Source organism: Pipistrellus kuhlii, unplaced genomic scaffold (genome assembly GCF_014108245.1).
Source record: "Pipistrellus kuhlii isolate mPipKuh1 unplaced genomic scaffold, mPipKuh1.p scaffold_m20_p_33, whole genome shotgun sequence".
Classification (NCBI taxonomy): Eukaryota; Metazoa; Chordata; class Mammalia; order Chiroptera; family Vespertilionidae; genus Pipistrellus; species Pipistrellus kuhlii.
Genome location: NW_023425533.1, coordinates 2166333 through 2179551, shown reverse-complemented (window position 1 = coordinate 2179551; position 13219 = coordinate 2166333). Strand labels below are relative to the sequence as shown.

The 13219-nt window shown below is 36.0% G+C and overlaps 1 protein-coding gene across 1 annotated transcript in view; it reads right to left on the bottom strand.

Moving 5' to 3' along the window:
- IL1RAPL2 (interleukin 1 receptor accessory protein like 2) overlaps positions 1–13219 on the bottom strand; it is a 1438686-nt gene that overhangs the window by 295613 nt on the left and 1129854 nt on the right. The gene's annotated exons all lie outside the window — the stretch shown is intronic.

Genomic DNA, 13219 nt, shown 5'->3' with positions numbered 1-13219 from the left:
AGAAAATCAAAACCAGCATTACATTAGAAAGACAAAGTGGGATTTATTCCAGGGATGCAAGGCTGGTATGATATCTGCAAATCAATAAATGTGGTACATCACAAAAAACAAACAAACAAACAAACAAACAAAAAAAACCCTGAGAGACAAAAATCACATAATCTTATAAATTAATGCAGAAAAGGAATTTGACAAAATCCAACAGCCTTTCTTGATAAAAACTCTCAGCAAAGTAGGAATAGAGGGATTATACCTCAACACAATAAAGCCTTATATGAAGAACTTACAAAAGACATCATACTCAATGTGTAAAAATTAAAATAATTTCCACTAAAAGCAGGAACAAGACAGGGATGCCCACTTTCAACACTCCTGTTCAAAATAGTACTTAAAATGCTAGCCATAGCAATCAAACAAGAATAAAAAATAAAATACATCCAAATTGGAAAAGAAATTGTCATTATTAACAGATGACATAATAATGTACATAAAAACCCCAAATATAGCATCAGAAACCTACTAAACCTAATAAATGAATTCCACAATGTAGCAGGGTACAAAATTAATACCCATAATTATGTTCCCCTTTTATATACCAATAATGAACTCAAAGAAAGAGAAATGAAAAATAAATATAATTTACCATTGCACCAAAAAAAGTAAGATACCTATGCTAGGAAAACTACACGACATTGAAAATAGAAATATAGGAAGACAAACAAATGAAAGAACATACCATGTTTATGGATTGGTAGAATCAACATCATTAAAATGTCCATACTACCCAAAGCAATCTACAGATCTAATGCAATCCTCATTAAAATACTAATGTCATATTTCAAAGATCTAGAACAAACTCTCCAAGAATTCATCTTGATTAAAAAAAAGACCCTGAATAACCACAGCAATCCTGAGAAAGAAGAGCAAAGTTAGAGGGATCACAATACTAGATATCAAACTATATTACCAAGCCACTGTACTCAGTACTGCAGGGTACTCACAGAAGAATAGACATATACCAATGGAACAAAATAGAGAACACAGAAATTGACACAAACCATTTTTGCTCAATTAATATTTGACAAAAGAGGAAAGAGCATACAATGGACTCAAGACAGTCTCTTCAATAAATTGTGCTGGGAAATTTGGCCAGATACATGCAAAAAAAAAAAAAAAAAAAAAAAAAAAAAAAGAAAGAAAGAAACCATATCACCACACACAAACCAAACTCAAAATAGCTAAAGCATTTAAGTGTAATATGGGAAAAAATAAAAATCCTACAAGACTCCAAAATATCAGACATATGTCGTAGCAATATATTTACCAACACAGCTCCTAGAACAATGAAGACAAAGGAGAAAAAAAAATGAGACTACATCAAAATAAAAAGCTTCTGCACAGCAACAGAAACCATCAACAAAACAACAAGAAAGCCCACTGCATGGGAGAACATATTTGCCAATGCTATTTCATATGAGTCTAATCTCCAAAATTCACAGAGAACTCATACAACTTAACAAAAGGAAGATAAATGATCCTATCAAAAAATCAGCAAAGGATCTAAATGGACACTTTTTGAAACAGGATATACAGAAGGCTGAGAAACATATGAAAGCATGCTCAAAGCCACTAAATATCTGAGAGATGCAAATCAAAACTACAATGAGATACCATGTCACACCTGTCAGAATGGATATCATCAACAAATCAACAAAGGACAGACAAGTGCTGGAGAGGGTGTGGAAAAAAAGGAACCCTCATGCAATTGTGGGGGGAATGTAGACTTGTGTAGAAAACATTATGGGATTTCCTCAAAAAGTTAAAAATGTAACTCCCATTTGACCAAGTAATCCCACTTGTAGGACTATATCTCAAGAAACCAGAAACATCAATTAGAAATGATATATGCATCCCTAAGTTCTTGGCAGCACAATTCACCATAGCTAAGATTTGGGAACAACTTAAGTGCCCATCAGCAGATTAATGGATTAAAAAAACTGTAGTACATCTACACAATGGAATACTATGCTGCTATAAGAATAAGGAACTTTTATCATTTACAATAACATGGATGGAACTGGAGGGCATTATGCTAAGTGAAATAAGCAAGTTGGGAAAGATAAATATTACATGATCTCACTCATATGTGGGATATAATGATGAATATAATTTGATGAACAAGAATAGATCCAGAGACAAATGGCAGGAAAGGGAGTGATTAGAGAGCAACTAAAGGATTTGTATGCATGCATATTAGCATAATTAATGAACACAAACACTGGGGTGGTGGGGGCTTCCCAGGGTGGGAATGTATGGGGAGCTGGGCATCAAAGGGGAAAAAAGAGACATGTGTAAACTTTAGACAATAAACACAAACACATAAATGAAAAAATAAAATTAATTAATAAATAAAATCCCTATCCATTGGCTCAGCATACTATGTAGCTGTGAAGTTAAAATTCCTTATAGTTATTTTGTCTTTTGCCAATGATAGTTGTTTAGTAAGTTTCCTATTGGTTTGCTGCTGCTAATCGCAAAATGCCAATCTGTGGTCTAATATATAGATGGCTGTTTGCTTCAAGATCTCTGCCAACTAATTACAAAGAATCTCTTAAATCACACAATTTCTCACAATTCTCTGAGCCATGCTTTTCTATTATTCTTTTTCCTATCCTTACAACCATCCCAATATGGTTTATTTCTTCTTTAAGGAAGCTCACATTGAATCAGAAATCTGTTCCACACTATATCTAAAGAACACCTATTCACTAAGCTATGCCACAAATAGTCTAGGAATGTACTAGGGTATCCTGGTTAAAACTGCATATTAAGGTATGAAGGCTATTTTTTCCTACTATGAAATTTTCAAAAGGCAATTTTCCAGATATCAAAGCTTTCTGATACTATAACATCCTATCTAATAAAGAGGGAATATGCTAATTGACCCTTATGCCATAGTAAAGATGGTGGCACTCACAGCCAATAAGCATGGAATATACCAATTGACTACCATGCCCTCAAAGATGGTGGTGCTCATAGTCACAAAATGGCGGTGCCCAGTCCTCTCAGTCCAGCTGAGGTGGCAGGTGTGCAGCAAGGCCGGGCCTGCTCCCAGGTGAGCCTGACCTTGCTGCTCACCTACCTCTGGAGTCCCCCAGTCCCCTCAGGTCCCCAGGCACACAGGGAATACCTGAGGCACAGGGAAGCCTCAAATGGCAGCTGTCTAGCCACCCAGTGCCAGTCCTGAGTGGCTGCCCATCCTCCCAGGGCTGGCCCGAGGCACAAGCAAGCCTCTGATGTTGGTTTCCCAGCTGCCCGGGGCTGCCTGAGGCTTGCACTGCCATCAGTGGCAGCAGCAGAGGTGTGATGGGGTATCACCTTTCCCTGATCACCAAATCGCCTCCTGCTCCTGAGGGCTCCCATATGTGAGAACAAGCAGCCCAGGCTGAGGGACCCCCCCTCCAATACATTAATTTTTATGCACCAGACCTCCAGTTTTAAAATAAAACCAATTAATGTACAAAGAATAGTTCACCTGATTTACACTTAAGGGAACAAATTTTAAATTCAGTAGAATTGCAACAAATCATATGAACCCTAATTAAACATTTTTAGACATTAAACAATACTCTTTTGTATTATAGGCATGTGTCAGTTACAGTAATATTAGCTGTAGCAGGAGACAAACCAAGAAATCTCACTGTCTTAACACAATTGAAATTTATTTCTCACTTATTCAGAGACCCAGCCTCTGTTACTTAGAATGTATGGTTTTTAAATTTACTTTGGGAATAAACATATAGCCAGCAAATAGGGGAATTGAGAAAGTAGACAGAATAGATTGGGAAGGTTTTATGTGCCAGGCCTGGATGTAACTTACACCATTTCCCTTCACATGCCACTGGCTGGCAATTCATATGGCCACATCTAATTTAAGGAAGGTGTGAAGTGTATTCAGCTATGTGCTGAGAGAAACAAGTTTAATGAGAAATTAGGCTATCTCTGCCACAATGTGTAAATGTTGAGGATAATGAAAGTGGCCTTGTTTACCACAAAATGTTTGCCACAGGTTTAAGAATTCCACTTAACAAGCAATATTTATGAAGTCCCTGCTATGAGCTTGCCTTGAGTTTAGTGTTACAGCTAAAGAAAAACTAGATTCTACTTCCTACCCTATATCTGTCATGTTAAAGTGAGGAAAAATACATATGAATTAATTGTTGCAATTCAGAATGATAAATAGGAGATCAAAGATCTTATCTCTGCCCTGGTAAGTGTGGCTCTGTTGTTTGGGCGCCATCCCATGCACCAAAAGGTTGCTGGTTTGATTGCTGGTCAGGACACAAGCTGGGGTTGGGGGCTCAATCCCCTGTAAAGGAATGTGCAGGAGGCAACATATTGATGTTTCACCCTCAAACAGATGTTTCTATCTCTTTCCCTCTACCTTCCTCTCGCTCTGAAAATCAACAAAATATCTTTGTTGAAAGGCATTTTTATTTCTGAGAGTATTATAGATGTTCCCCATTTCCTTCATTTGCTCCCCTCCACTAGGTTCCCTCCCAGCCCAAGAACTTCACTAGCATTATCTGTATCTATGGCTATGCATATCCTTTATATTAAAGCCTAATATGCTAAGTGTCCAGTTGTCTAGTTGCCTGTTAAACCAATCAAAGTGTAATATGCTAATCATATGCTAAAGATGCTAAACTGCTTGCTATGATGTGCACTGACCACGAGGGGGAAGACTGTTGATCAGTTGACCAGTCACTATGACATGCACTTACCAACCAGGGGCAGACACTCTGACCAGTAGGCTAGCTTGCTGCTGGGGTTCAACCAATCAGGACTGAGAGAGATGGGCCAGACACACCCTATCAATCTCCTGCAGTCCCTCCCAAGCTGGCCAACCTCCTGTGTCTCTCACTGGTTCCTATCATGCACTGGTGGGATCCCTCGGCCAGGCCTGTGTCCTCTCACAATTCGGGCTAATGGCCCTGCCCAGAGTGCATGAATTTCATGCACCAGGTCTCTAGTGTGCATATAAATTCATTGGTTAATCTCTTTTCATCCCCCTCATTCTTTCCTCTGAGATCCATCAGCAAAGATTTTGTCTCTAATGAAATTCTTCTCATTTACCTTTTCCCTACATTTTAGCTCAGGAGAGAGAACATTTTTCACTGCATATTAAGGAAGTGTGAGGTAGGAAATTAGGAAAAATTCATAATCTTTATCACTTTCTTGCTGCATTGTAGATACTTTTATTTGCAGACCAGAAGTTGCATTTGCTTTATAGAGCTAAATTCTTGCATATTTAACATTTACTAAACATTCTGCTTTATGTACCTTACCAAAATTTTTTAAGTTAATGGAAGCATATTTTTTTTAATCTTTTAAGTAGAATTTTTTCTCAAGTTTTGCTAGTATGAGGGAAATGAAAGGAGTTCAGTTGGGGAGTTGTCCACAGAAATGTCTAGACGTAAAAAAAAAAAAATAGTTTTCAACATCTGAAGTTCTTAAAGTCAAAGGCCTCTTTTACATTCATCATAACGAAATAAGGCAACAGTGTTAACTGAGTACCAATGATTTTGGTCTTGGAAAATGCATTGATTCTATTCTATTCCATTTGCATAAGTGATGTTAAAATATTTCTAGTGATAAGCATATTCAGAAACTTTGAGAAAATGTTCTCTAAGGCAACTTCTTCACTTCTCTTTATAATTAGCATAGGGTTGTGGAAAGAACATTAAGCTAGATATCAGAAGAAGAAAATTGTAGTTCATCTCTACCACTAATCATGGTAAGAAACTGGCTAGTATGTCAATACCAGTCATATCTCTCTCTCTCTCTCTCTCTCTCTCTCTCTCTCTCTCTCTCTCTCTCTCTCTCTCCCCATATCTAATATACTAATATATATTAATAAAAGCCTAGGTGGTCCTTATGCCCTCATACGAGGCCCTCATGTCATCACAAGTATGCCACCATAAGATGGCTATCATAAGATGGCTGGCAGGGGAGGGCATTTGGGGGTGATCAGGCTGGTAGACAGAAGCTGTTAGGAGGCCATCAGGCTGGCAGACAGAGGCAGCTAGGGGCAATCAGGCAGGCAGGCAGGTTAGTAGTTAAGAGTCAGCACTCCTGGATTGTGAGAGGGATGTCCAGCTGCTGGTTTAGGCCTGGTCCCAAAGGGATGCTAGATTGGAGAGGGTGCAGGCCAGGCTGAGGGACATTCCCCCCATGCATGAATTTTATGCACCAAACACACACTATATATATATATATATATATATATATATATATATATATATATATATATATATATATATATGTGTGTGTGTGTGTGTGTGTGTGTGTGTTCAGTATGTAGATGAAAATGTAGTATGAAGATTTCTAGAATGCAGATCCTACTTTGTTTTTGTGGGATAAAATGTATATGGTATAAGGTATAACTTTCTATATGTTTAATCCTTTGGTACATACTACTTCTCAGAATCTTTGACACTGTTAGCATGCTCTGGGACCATGTCATAAATTAAAATTAAAACCCTTTTCTGCATATCAGAAGTAATCCTATTTTGCAATACAGTCTACAAGCAATTAGGGGAGCATTTTCCCCCCACTATCAGTATTAGAGGCATCAGCTATTTTGAAAAATACTGTGAGTTTGCAACAACAAAAGGAAACATCCTGATGACTTCAGGGTAAGAAACAGGTATTGTATGGTGAGGGCTATGAATAACATTAAAGCTAGTGAAATGACATGGATGGAACAGAAATATTTATTTCATAGTTTATCTGAACACTCTTGGGAGTTAATCAATTGAATATAGTCTTAGTGTTCAATTCCATCCTTTTTTATTGAGTCAGGGGATGTTTAAATAAATTTATAGAGCTCTTTGAAAGTCAGCATTTTTAATAAGTGGCACTAAAAAAGGATTATACTGAGGGAGATCCAGGTGACAGTACAGAACATGAGATATGAGGGAGTTTAAATTGGCTGAGCTAATTGAGGGTCAAGACACTCAGGATGGTGGACCCCAGTGAATTATCTGCTCATCTTCCTGACAACTATCTATTCCCTTGCCTTTCCCTCTGTATCAATGACAATTTCAGAGTTCTCAGATCATATCTTTTGGAATTGAGTTGCAATATAAAAGCTGTTGGTTTGTATAGTTATGCCATTCTCAGACTCATAAGTTATTCCTGATATAAAAATATATGTCAGTATAAAGCCAGACAAGTCTCACAGGCTTTGAAAACAAGGAGGAGTCTACATCTTTTCTGTGGACATAGAAAAGCAATAAAAATAATTAAAGAAATGGAAAACACACACACACACACAATTCTAGGTCCAGGTTCAAAATAGATGTGAGCTGTTGGAGTGAAAGATGTTAAAGGCTAGTTATTATCTTAATGCAGATATTGAGATTGAGTTTATTAAAGCATGCTGGGTGTTTGTTATAGATCAAAACTCATTAAAGGGAGGGGGAAAAAAGATTATGCACATTGAGGAAAACTTCCGTGCAGGCCAACCCCTCAGGGAACTCTGGAGAAAATATGGCTTATCAGCATGTTTCATACTAGTCTTGGATGCCTGGGCCTCTATACTTCTGCTGTAACTTGTCTTTGGATAGGAAGGGTATGCCCATGGAAAATATTTGTTTGCATTGCAGAGATAAACCCTGAAAAAGGTAGGAGTGGCAGTCTGGGCAGTACATCTCTCTGTCTACCACAAAAAGGTTATTGAGATGAGAAAGAGATCAGATGAAAATTAAGGTTTCTATTAACTCTGTAAACTTATTGTTTTAAGAATAATAACATATTATAATATGTTATTATATAACAATATAACAGATAGATGTCATTGAAAAACACCAATCTCTGTTGTCCAGAGAAAGGTATAACTGCCATATTATAGAGAAAGATATTTCACTCATTACTATTAACTTGGGGACTCTGACTAATTAGAGATAAACAAAGAGATAAACAAACACACACACACACACACACACACACACACACACACACACCACACACATATGCATGACAGCATAGTTAAAAGAGGAAGCCTAGTGAAAACTTTATACTTATAACTTATTTCATAGATAATGACCTAATATGGTAAAGGAACAAATAAAAGGAGTGATGATGATGATGATGATGATGATAACTATCATTTATTCCTCATTTATTGTGTCAGAGATTATGTTAAACTCTTTAAATTATTCTACTGAATTTACACAACAAATCATAAGATAGCTATTATAATCTCTACTTTATAGATGAAGAAATGGGTTCAATATCACAGAGTAAATGGTAGAATATGGATTTTTATCTAGACAGTCTACCATCAGAGCCTACACTCTTAATCACCATCCTAAACTGCTATTACATAAAGGAGGGATTTGATTGTTCTGTCTGACTTTAAGAAATAAAATGGAAAAAAAAACTTCATAAGGCCCTATACAACCTGTCTGCTACTTAGTTCTCCAAAAGTACTTTATAACACTTTCTACTTTGCTCCAAATATAGTATTATAGTTTGGAACAAGTAAAATTTTTTATGTACCAGGGTCCTCACATATGCTGTCTACTTTGCCTAAAATGCTCTCCCCCCACTATTCACTTATCTAATCCTTATATCAATTCTTCAAGTAAGCTGTCCCTAACCCCCTTTCCTGCAGACTAGTTTGGATATTCCTTTGACATGCTTTCATAGTTTTCTGACTACTTCAAGGCTTAATTTTCTCAAAATACATTTGTTTGCTCTATGCCTACCCACAGTAAATATGATTTTCATGACAGGAAAAATCACCTTTTTTTCTATTCACTATATTTTTATATGCTAGTTAGCACTTTGGGTGATTGCTTGCTTACTGGCTTGATATCCAAAGACTAACACTAATGAATGGAGCTATAGGAAGTCAGAGTTGAACTATAATAAATGAGGTTATTTTGAAATTTACTAAAATACTCTCCATTGGAGATGATAAGGCAAATGATATGCAGCCATAATGACATAATTTGATAGATTACTTGATAGCCACAAATTTGATACAACCTTGTTTGTAAGCAATGTAACTTTATCACTCTCTCATTAAGAGATAAAGTCTATTCTGTCACCCCTTGATGCTAGGCTTGGTTGTGTGACTTTCTTTTGCAATGGGGCATTAACAAACATGACAGATACTGAGACTGGCAAAGTGTGTACACATTGAAACTTGTCCTGTCTTGAAATATAGTCACAACCATTTGGAGTTTGAACTAACCTTGAGAATGAGAGAACACCTGGAAAGAGTTGCAGCAACGGCCAGTAGTAGCCACTGGTCCTATAAGTGAGGCTGTATTAGCTCATTGCTAGATGGAAAAGCTATCAGATGACTGCAGTCACATGTGAGTGAACCCAGGTGAAACCAGGATACCTGCATACTAAGCCTGTAGAAAATTTGTAACCTGCAGAATCACAAGTATAATAATATGCTGGTTGTTTTAAGTCACCAGAATTTGGGAGGATTGGATAGAGAGCAATAGGTAACTGACTCAGGTGATACAGTAGAATATTTTCCAATAACAGGGATGTTTATAAATTACCTCAAATGGACCTTTTAATCTTAAAATTCCATATGGTAGTAAATGTCTTTTTAATATACGTAAGTGCCATTTGAAACAGCTAACAAGTCCCTTCATATTAAAAATGCACTATATTGGCTATTAATCTCTTTTGTTTGAATTTGCTGTACATGCAAATTAGCATTTTAGCATTTGATTTGTATTTAAAACTCACATAATTTTAAATACATTCCCTAAATCATTCCCAGCAAGCAAAATAGCATTTATACTGAAATTTATCTCATGGCCTATTCTATGTCTCCATGTACAGATTGCAGGAGATATAATTCATCCATAAAAGACAGCTTATTATTTTGATATTGTGCACAAGAGACTGAAGGAAAAAATTAACTGCCATATGCTACCTCATTCAAAGTATCAGATGGATAATAATAAGACAGGAAATATATAAAATATTTTAAAGCAATTTTAGGACCATATGTTCAACTTCACTGATAATAATCAACTATAATATATTTCAGAAAATAGAAGTGGAGAGAATATAATCCTCCTCCTTCCATAAAAATGTAGTTTGTATTTTGAGATAACTAGACCTTTGATAAAGATTAATTCATTTACTCATGGGACATGTTTTCACTCTTTTGCCATACTCAAGTTTTTCTTCTTTCAAAGATCAGGGTCCAAGATCACAGTTTTCAGGACATCCAACCAGATAATATTCAATCAATGCAGATTCTCTTTCCCATAGTGCCCAACCAATTCTGTACTTGTCTTTTATGTATTATTAAGTAGTGAATATTATTAGCTTTACAAAAACTCACAATGGGCTTCCTTCTAGCATCAGGAACATCTAATGCTACCTTTATTTGCCCTCCTCCCTCTCTCCATTTCAATAAACTTACTATATTTTTATTTGTATATATTTTTCCTAACTAAATATTAAGTTCTGTAAATGTTTATTTACATGACATAAAATATATTAAATGAAAGGCAAAGTGGGCCCATTCTCTAGGGGGAAAAAAAAGTTCCCTGAAGATGTGTGAATCATGTGACTTCAAATACTGGATTACAAAATGGCACAAATTAGTTTCCCTCACCACCTCTACCCTCCCCTTGCCCACTCCACAGAGCCAAGGCAGTGATCTGTCAGGGGGTGGCAAGCTATGAGAATTGAAACTTCTCTGCCACTATCAATGGCGGTTCACATGAATTGGTAAGGTGAACTTTGACAAAACTTATGACTAGTTATGTTGTCAATGGAAGTGATAATCATCTTGGAAGTAGGTGACTGAGAAGGACCAATAGCTCCATTAACTTAAGGCAGTCATGCCTTAAGTTATACACCTAAATGTGCTTCAAATCTTATGTAATAAAAGGCTAATGTGCAAATTTTCCCCTCTGGAGTTCAACTGACTGGGAGTTTGACTGCTCACTATGACATGTACTGACCACCAGGGAGTGACATAGAATGAAGGAAGGTCCCAGCCTGCATCTGGAAGGCCCTGATCACCCTTGATCACCAGCTAGGCCTAGTGACCCTACCCATGCATGAATTTTGTGCACCAGGCCTCTGGCTTAGGTATATTCTTCCAGCCAACCCTGAGGCTGCACATGTATATATTTTTATGAGAAGTAGATTCTGATAAGATGTGAAAGGGCCTTCCAGCTGCAGAGGAAAGTAAAATCTGTATGGCCTGAATTATGAATGTACTTCTCTACACTAAGAGAGATCAATAAGCAAAACTTACTGGCTTGAGAGGCTTAAGTATAATTATGATAAATTATTGGTTAACAATTTAACTCTGCTGACCCAAGAACAACTTCAATGAAGCAAGACTTAAAAATAAAAGCAAGAAAGAAAAACTTAGCAGTGATTTTATAAACTATAAACAGCATACTTCATTGAATTATTTCAGGCAAGTCACTAAACAAAGAGAAAACATCAACTACATTAAGACATGGTGTTGGTAGGAAGATCAAAATCCAGAGTTCTTATAATAGGTTATCTGAAATGATTGGTTTTCAACAAAATTAGAAAACATGCAATGAAACATGACAAAAATAAGAAAAGAAAAACACATAAGGCAAAAATCAGTTAATAAAACTGTCCTCTATGTAAAAAGATGCTCAATATCTCTAAACATCAGGAGCATGTAAATCAAAACCACAATATGGTATCACCTCACAATTAATAGCATGACTATTATAAAAAAGACAAAAAATAAAAAGGGTTTCTAAGGATGAAGAAAAGGCAACACTTGCACATTTTTTATGGAAATGTAAATTGATGCAGCCACTTTAGAAAACAGCATAAAGGTTCTTCAGAAAATTTAAAATAAAACTATAATATGATCTAATTTCATTCTCTGTATTTATCCAAAGGAAATGAAAACACTAACTCAAAAATATGTTTATTGCATCATTATTTACGTTAGCCAAGACACAGAAACAGCCTAAGTTGATGAATGAATGGATTAAAAAAAACTAAAAGTATTTAAATGCATATGTGTGTAACCCATGTACACAGGCAATAGAGTGGGGAAGGTCTACAAAGGGAAGGGAATGGAGTGGAGGGGGTAAATAAGAAGGGGAAGGGGATATTTTCAATACTTTCAATAATAAACATTAATTTTTTAAAAAGTTGTTATTGCCCTGTTCAATGTGGCTTAGTTGGTTGAGCATCATCCCATGCACTTGAATGTTGCTGATTTGATTCCTGGTAAGGGCACACCCCAGTAGGGGACATGACAGCTGATCCATGAATCTCTCTTACAAATTTTTCTCTTTCTCCCTTTTTCTTCCTCTCTTTATGAATGGACCTTGAAGGTATTATTCTAAGTATAAAGGCACATAAATCAGACAGAGAAAGACAAATACCATATGGTATAATCTCACAAAGGTAGAGTCTTACAAAAATAAACAAATAAAAATCCTTATACAGATAAAGAACAAACTGGTGTTTGTCAGAAATGTTGGTGGAGGTCAGATAGAAAAAGGGACAAGAAGAACATTTTATAATAATGTATACATTCATCTAATAATAGAGCCACAAAACACATGAAACAAAAACAGAAATAAGTGAAAAGGGAATTCACAGTCCAGTAAGATCTGGAGCTTTCAATTCACTCTTTTCAACAGTAGATAAAACAACTAGACATAACATCTTAAGGAAACAGAAGCTGTAAACAATGCTATCATATAACTCAGCCTAACTGACATATACAGAACTATCCACTCAATGACAATAAAATGCATATTTTTAAGCATAAGTGAATTATTCTCCAGAATGATTATATCATAAACCAGAAAACAAATCAATACATCTTAAAATGTTAAATTCATGCAAAATATATTTCTGAGCCCAATTGAATTAAAGAATATTCCATGCCTAGGTAGTTTTATTGGTGAATTGTATTAAATATTAAAAGAATCAATACCAACCCTTCATAAACTGTTTAAAAAATAAATGAGGATGGAATATATCCCAACTCATCCTATGAGGCCAGGATTAGTCTGATAGCCTAACTAAAGTCATCACACACACACACACACACACACACACACACACAGACATATACATACACAAATACACACACACACACACACACACACACAACAAAACAAAAACAAAATTAAAAAAAAAACTTTAGACC